The sequence below is a fragment of the Lissotriton vulgaris genome, chromosome 6 (genome assembly GCF_964263255.1).
Source record: "Lissotriton vulgaris chromosome 6, aLisVul1.2, whole genome shotgun sequence".
In the NCBI taxonomy this organism is placed as follows: Eukaryota; Metazoa; Chordata; class Amphibia; order Caudata; family Salamandridae; genus Lissotriton; species Lissotriton vulgaris.
Genome location: NC_141694.1, coordinates 971,209,901 through 971,216,615, shown reverse-complemented (window position 1 = coordinate 971,216,615; position 6,715 = coordinate 971,209,901). Strand labels below are relative to the sequence as shown.

Here is a 6,715-nt window from a genome sequence, read left to right as displayed (position 1 = left end):
GGACCAGCCTATCGGTATCTGGCACTCATGGTCTCAACGCATATAAATACTCATAGGACATAATCATTGTAACACTGCAGTAAGGGAGTTGTGTTAGGAAATGAGAAGAAATCCCTGAAAAGTGCCAATAAGACATATTTTCTCTAATTTATAAGAAAAATTAAACAATATAATATAGAAAACTGCCATTGAAAAGATACAAATAAATTCAATATAGCATGTCTGGGTATGAAAATGCATATTCTGAATTTTACAACATGGCGGCTCGCCTGGATGGGGTTTAGATCAGTACGTATGATAAAGAGTACTACTTCGCTAGTGATTGGGCAGGGTCATGGTAATCTCCCACAATGGGCTAGGGGACACACGGGCTACCAATGATATGCGCTCTTAAGTGTGACCACCCCATCCATCTAAGCTCAGAGTCTCTAGTGCATTTACTGCAGATCAACAGACTGGGTATCATCACCCTCCTCTGTACTACCGTGTTTGAGGGCAGTGAGTAGTGTATCCTAATATTGCGCTATGGGGTTTTTGCGGAGCCCCGCTCTTTCCTCTCTGTGTAATGCTGTACTTTCCGTCAGCGCCCATATTGTGAGTGAACGTTTCCAGCTAATCACCTCTGGGGTTCTGCATATTTCCACCTCTTAGTAATTAAGCGCTTTGCAGTTATCAGCCCCAGATCCAGGAATCTCTACATGACTCTGTTTTTTTGGGATCTGGCATTAAGCCCTAGAATACATACTTCCCATGTAAGCGGCAGGGATGAGTCTCTACATAAGGCAAGAGTTGTAACCACTTCATGCCAATAAAGTTGAAGGGAAGCGCAGGACCATAGCATGTGAAGCAGATTCGCATTGAACTGCTGGCAGCGTGGGCATGTAGAAGTGGTAACGGTAAAATATCTGTTTATCTTTTTGGGTGAAAGCTACGCCCTGTGTATGATGTACGTTTTTATAAGCTTAAATTTAGAGCTCCTCTGTACATACTTAGAGCCTGCTAGGACAGCATCCCATTCCCTATCATTCCAAGGCAGGCCTCTATATGCCTCCCAACGGACCCGGAGTTGTTGCATCGGCTTCAGAGTATGAGTAAGTAGTGCCTCCACCAACCAGTGCACTATATGTGACCCTGCCCCATTATGTGTAAATGTTGTAATAGTAAATCTGTCTTTGGTTCAATTGTTATGTCTCCCCAGACGGCTGACAGGGCTCTCAGAAGGGAGGTGTGTAAGAGGAATTGGCCTGCCAGCAAGTCAGTATCTTTCGCTAATGCCTCAAACGTCAGTAGTGTGCCATCTCTGTATAAATCGCCCAGAGTGTCTAGTCCCACAGTATTCCAAGCTGTTAGAACTATGTCAAAAGTGTCTAGCCTCCCCCTCGGTGTCCCCAGCAATGGTAAAATCGTAGTATATGGAAGTGTTGTGCGAGTGAGATTCAAACTCCTCCTATAGCATTTATCTGGAAATCCCAAGTTTAATTAGCGCATTCACGAGAGTCTGGCAGCAGGATGAAATAGATGGCAGATTTGGGATTGGGTCCAAGGCTGTTGCAAGGTCGCTGTGTCCTCCAGACATCTGTCATCTAGCCTTCTCGCCACCCATTGGAGCTGGGCAACTATGTAATACAGCTCCATATTAGGAACAGCCAACCCGCCCTGACAAGTAGGAGCATACAACTTCCACAAGGCAACTCGCGGCCTACTTTGTTACATATTAAGTCTCGGAATAGGCGTTCCAGCTCTAGGAAGATCCTAGTTGGGACATAGAGCAGGAGATTCGAGAAATAGTACACTAATTTGGGAAGAACAATTATCTTCAACAGGGTAATGCAACTCATGACGTTTAGTGGGAGTGATGTCCAAAATTGCATTTGGGCCCGAACAGCCGAGATTGCTCTTATCAAATTGCCCTCTAGCAAGCCATCAGGCATTCGATATATGAAGACACCAAGATAGCGGAAGGTGGTAGGATACCATGGGAGAAGCGAGCCATTAAGGAGCACATTCACTTTCTTTGTCACTGATATCATGGCTCCATGATCGATTTGAGGTCGATATTCTGACATATTGCTCCTAAAATAACACTGGTAGGAACTCTCCCATTTTCCCGTAAATCAAACTCACGTATACAGTACTTACACACAGGTTTGCACACACACAAGCGCGCACATCCACACAAAAAAACACATATACAAATATGTAGTTCTGAGCTACCAGTTCTGTACATTTCACCTACAAATAGTTAACTAATACCCTTCAAGATATTTAGGTTATATGCCTGGAGCTCTGGTGCTCACTGATTTCTGAAGAACTCTACCTGCATTTCACTTTGCTAATGCACATTGTATGCTTACCTCCCACCATATGCCTCAAGTAACCCTTTCACCGAGCAGGCAATCCCTGATAGGCTGCATAGCAAGCCTAGGCTCAAAATAACAATGTCTGCAAGTTTCTCAAAGATGCCTAACTTTCTCCATTTCAGTTGTAGGTGGAAAAGGGAAGGCAATACTAATGTCATGGCTGCACCTGTCACACTGCCTGTCAAGCCCATCAGTACAGCAAAATGTGGCATATACAGAGCCATCATCAGAGTGAACAGAAGCAGGTTGGTCCTCAAGATCCAAAGAATGAATGATTGACTGAGGCCTGTGTGACTGCAGGTAAGTAGCAAGGTCTGCAATAATTCCGCAGCTGCATGGAAGGGAAGAGGATAAGAGAAAACAGCCTTGGCTACAAGGCACAAGTCTGCCAGTGTCTTTAGAGAGGATGGCAGGTTGTCAGTAATCACCTCTTTTGTGTGCTCCCCCCAAGTCAAGAAGGCGCTGAGCGCAAACAGTGTCTTAAATAGAGAGGCAAAGAAATGAGTCCAGGTCAGCATGCTTCCAAATTTCCTGGGGTTCATCATGTTTCCTTCTAACGAGGGCAGGAAAATCTGCGAAGTGTAGCTGAAAATAACCACTCCAATGGAAACCAGGAAGTGTTCAAAGTCCGTTGAGACCTTGAATCTGCCCCAGGACCACACGTGGGCCTGCGTAAGGCAGTAAGTCATTACTATTAGCATGATCACAAAGTGGGCCAAGGAGCAAAGCAGGCTGAACTTGGACACCATCTTGAGACTCCTGATAAACACACAGGGCAGCAGGAGCGCGAAGGCGACGGCAGACCAGGTTTTCTCTGTCACTGGCACTGAGGGAAAGCTATGTGACAGCAAGCTCCCAGTCACAATTAGATACAAAATGCACGTCATGACTAGCTCTAATACCTGGGTCACGCAAACGATAAGGCCCACTAGTCTGGGGAAATGGTTTCCGAAGGATGCCTTAGCAATGTCTTCGTATGTGTCTCTCGCTCTTTCAAGCTGTCCGTCTTCGTTTTCTTCGTATAGGCAAGCGATGAGAATTTTCCCTGTGTGGCAGCAAAGCGCGGCTGCCAAGATAATGAGGAGCAGCCCACTGTATCCACTGTGAAGAAGAGCATACGGCAGCCCAAGAACAAAGATTCCCTGGAGGGAGAGAGAAGTAAAGAAAACAAACTGTGAGGTAAACAAAACATGGCGGAATACAGACTCCAGCTATCACAGTTTTTTATGTGTTTACCTACACTAATTGTATCTACTTTCATGTGAAGGTGCTAGTCAGGGTGAAGGTGGGAGAGTGATTATCTTTTTGTGCAGATATTTCATAACGCAATCTCAATCTGAAAGAATTGGAGGGCTCTACATGAGCACCAGTTATATTACACAGGAAACATACATATTTGTAATGGTTTTTTTATGCTCGGAACAAATATTAGGTATTTTACTCAGAATCACAGGATGTTGAACCGACGAGGAGTCTCGACCATGACTCCCAGTTCACAAGTCGGCATATCTGCCCGTTATGCCACATCCTATCATTTTAGAACTCAATCTGTCAATAATGGGTGATTCAGTGATTAGTGCCTGAATTAGAGTTACCATTTTCATATCCACCTGTTGAGCTTTTCATGAGTGGGACACTCAACATGAAAACATTCTGATGTAAAAATAAACTCAGTGAGGTAGATTTACAAGCCCCTTGCGCCACTTTTGCATCACTTTTAACATGGGAAAAGTGACGCAAAAGTGGCGCAAGGGGCTTGTAAATCTGCCCCAGTATTTCTTACGGAACACTCTGTATTGGACTCTATCTGCATGAACACTAAGAATTTTTGGGGTACATTTTGTACCTAATTAAAAGTTTTGAAATCAAGTTGGTTATTACAATATAATACATGAGATTCAGCAATCTCTAAATAAAACAGGTCTTGTAATTTCTTTATGATCGGCAATTTGTGACATACAAAGTCACCGGTTATAAAAAAATGACAGACTCAGAACTCAACTGTAATAACTTATTTCAGTAGAGTTCTGACATCACAATGTCTGCTGACAGAGCCAGCATCCCAGTAAAAAGGAAGTTCAGATCACAGAGCACAATTAAAGCAGCTGTTGGAAGAAACAAGCACTGGCAAAGCCAATAGGTCTTCCCTATGGAAGAGCCATTGACATTGCCAATGTGTTTAGGAATTTTGTACAGTATGTGGAGTATGACTGCTGTTTAGCATGGCTAAAAGTTAATTGAGTAGAGGAGAGTGGTGTTGAGTTGAATGGAGTGTTGCAAAGTGAAGTGGCATAGAGTGGAGTAGCATAGAATGGAGTATAGTGTTGTAGAATGGACTGGAAGAGAGTGTTGAAGGGGCACCAGTGAAAGAACAAGAGCACTATAAGTACTTGGGAATTACAATAACAAACGGAGCAAATTATAAGGACCACAAAATAGCACTCAAAGCAAAAGTACAATCCTTAATCTTCGCGTATCGCTCTCTAAAGGAAAAAATGGATTGCCCCAACTATAATCATTTATTAAAAACAATGGTAGCACAGATTATGCCCACCCTATCTTATGGCTTAGTCACGTGGTGCGGCAAGGAGGTGGACCTTTTAAATGAACTACAAATTAAAATTTATAAAGCGGTCTTCAATCTTCCTAAACCTGCTTCAGCCGCACAAGTCAGGCTTGAATTTGGACTGCAAAATCAGAAATTCCGGAGCATGAGCGGCTTCGTGAACTTCTGTCACAAACTTAGATCTGCAGATCCAGACTCCCTGGACTGGCTAAGCTGGAAGGAAATTAAAAAACGGGGGGAAACTGAATCCATGAACAATTGGGGAAAGTATCTGACATTTTGCGTGGAAAAGTTAGAGCTAGAAGTCATTTGGAAATCAGGGACAGACAAAGTAAGTCTAAAAAAATCCGCCAACGTGGCAGCAAAATGGAAATCTTTTTTTGAGGACAAAGAGCTACTGGCAAAACGGCGGCATGCCTGGACCATCCTGAACTGCTTCACAACCCCAAAAATACACCCATATCTAACATCCCACTTCAGTGGTCATCTAAAAAAGTCTTTTACAGCTTATCGGATGGGGATGCATGTCACAAAGGATTTACCTCCGTCCTGGAAATCATCACACCAGACGAATAAATGTCGCCTTTGCGGGTACAAAACCGAAACACTTGTCCACATTTTCTGCTTATGTCCGGCCCTGATAAGTCAGAGACGACTCTTATTGAAACCCATCTTCAATGCTCTAAACATTCGATCCTGCAGACACGCAGTCACAAGCTGGCTCGGTGGTTCCAACATAATTCTAGCATGCCGTGGAGTCAAATTCTTGGCAGAAGCAAGAAAACGTTTAGACCTAATAGAATAGGAGGACCATCCAGCTGGTGGGCAAACAGGGCCAGCCTAACCCCAGGATTTCACAAGCCCCGTCCCTAAACAAAACAAAGGCAGAGAGACAATAATTTTAGTAATTTTTTTTATAAACTTTGTATCGCTATTTTATTACACAAATTTTGTAACAATTTTAACTAATTATGCAAATAAAACTTTGACTTGACTTGACTTGAGTGTTGTAGTGTGGAGTAGAGTATCATACAGTGGAATGGACTTTGGAGTGTCTTACCAGTTAGAAATTATGGAACTCTTTTGGCTCCAGATGGACGCCATAGAAATGGGACATAAGTATTAGAATGGAATGCACTAAAGGCTGGTTTAGAATGTGAGGTTCACAATTACACACAGAAGAATAAAGATGTGTTCTATGAAACTCCATGTGTGGCATAGACATTTGCAGGTACCCAGGCTGGGGAGGACCCTACAACTGGTAACGAGTTAGGGGATAAGTAACCCGAAGAACGACAGTGCTTTCACAGAGAGTTTGCTCTGGTCCAAGCAAACTGCTTGTGCCTGGCACGTGTGTGGCAGTTGAAGTGAGAAACTTACACTTAACACATGTGGAGTCATAGCTCAACTTGGGCTGCCAAGAAGAAGGTAAAAATTACGGAAGCGTTGCGAACAAATCTTCATATCAATGACTGAGAACCTACTGGTAAGATTATACGTAAAGGTACTTCGCTGCTGTGCAATATACAGTCATATTTAATACTGGAGTAGAACTACCCCTGAACTCTGGGCGATGGTTGTCCCCAAAAACCCCACAGCGGATTGTTGCCCCATCGACCTCTATCTTAAATGTGTTGGTGGTAGTCCGCTATCTAACTCTATAATTTGCTTGCAGTGAATGCAACAGTAACTATTTTGGCAGTGGTCCGCCACCATTGCATCCCATTCTAACCATTGCTTTCTTCCTCTTGACCGTGATGGTCTCTGCCTGATGGTGTTGACTGCTGTT

General features: G+C 43.5%; 1 pseudogene; it reads right to left on the bottom strand.

The window, feature by feature from the left end:
• Window positions 1-2,316: 2,316 nt before the first annotated feature.
• Window positions 2,317-6,715, bottom strand: part of LOC147708262 (vesicular inhibitory amino acid transporter pseudogene) — a 53,766-nt pseudogene continuing 49,367 nt past the window's right edge.